At 43.9% G+C, this 383-nt stretch overlaps 1 non-coding gene across 1 annotated transcript; it reads left to right on the forward strand.

The window, feature by feature from the left end:
* The first annotated feature begins 219 nt into the window (after nt 1-219).
* On the forward strand, nt 220-383 carry LOC116086754. The gene has a single exon (XR_004117105.1). It is a non-coding gene; the product is annotated as a U1 spliceosomal RNA (small nuclear RNA).

The following is a 383-nucleotide window of genomic DNA, read 5'->3' on the forward strand; positions in this document are numbered from 1 at the left end:
AAATTAAAAAGAGGGCTGGAGAGATGGCTCAGTGGTTAAGAGCACTGACTGCTCTTCCAGAGGTCCTGAGTTCAAATCCCAGCAATCACATGGTGGCTCACAACCATCAGTAATGAGATCTGATGCCCTCTTCTGGTGTGTCTGAAGACAGCTACAGTGTACTTACATATAATAAATAAATAAATAAATAAATAAATAAATAAATCTTAAAAAAAAAACCCACTTACCTGGCAGGGGAAATACCATGATCACGAAGGTGGTTTTCCCAGGGCGAGGCTTATCCATTGCACTCCGGATGTGCTGACCCCTGTGATTTCCCCAAATGCGGGAAACTCCACTGCATAATTTGTGGTAGTGGGGGACTTCGTTGTCGCTCTCCCCTA

The sequence above is a fragment of the Mastomys coucha genome, unplaced genomic scaffold, assembly GCF_008632895.1.
Source record: "Mastomys coucha isolate ucsf_1 unplaced genomic scaffold, UCSF_Mcou_1 pScaffold12, whole genome shotgun sequence".
Lineage (NCBI taxonomy): Eukaryota > Metazoa > Chordata > Mammalia > Rodentia > Muridae > Mastomys > Mastomys coucha.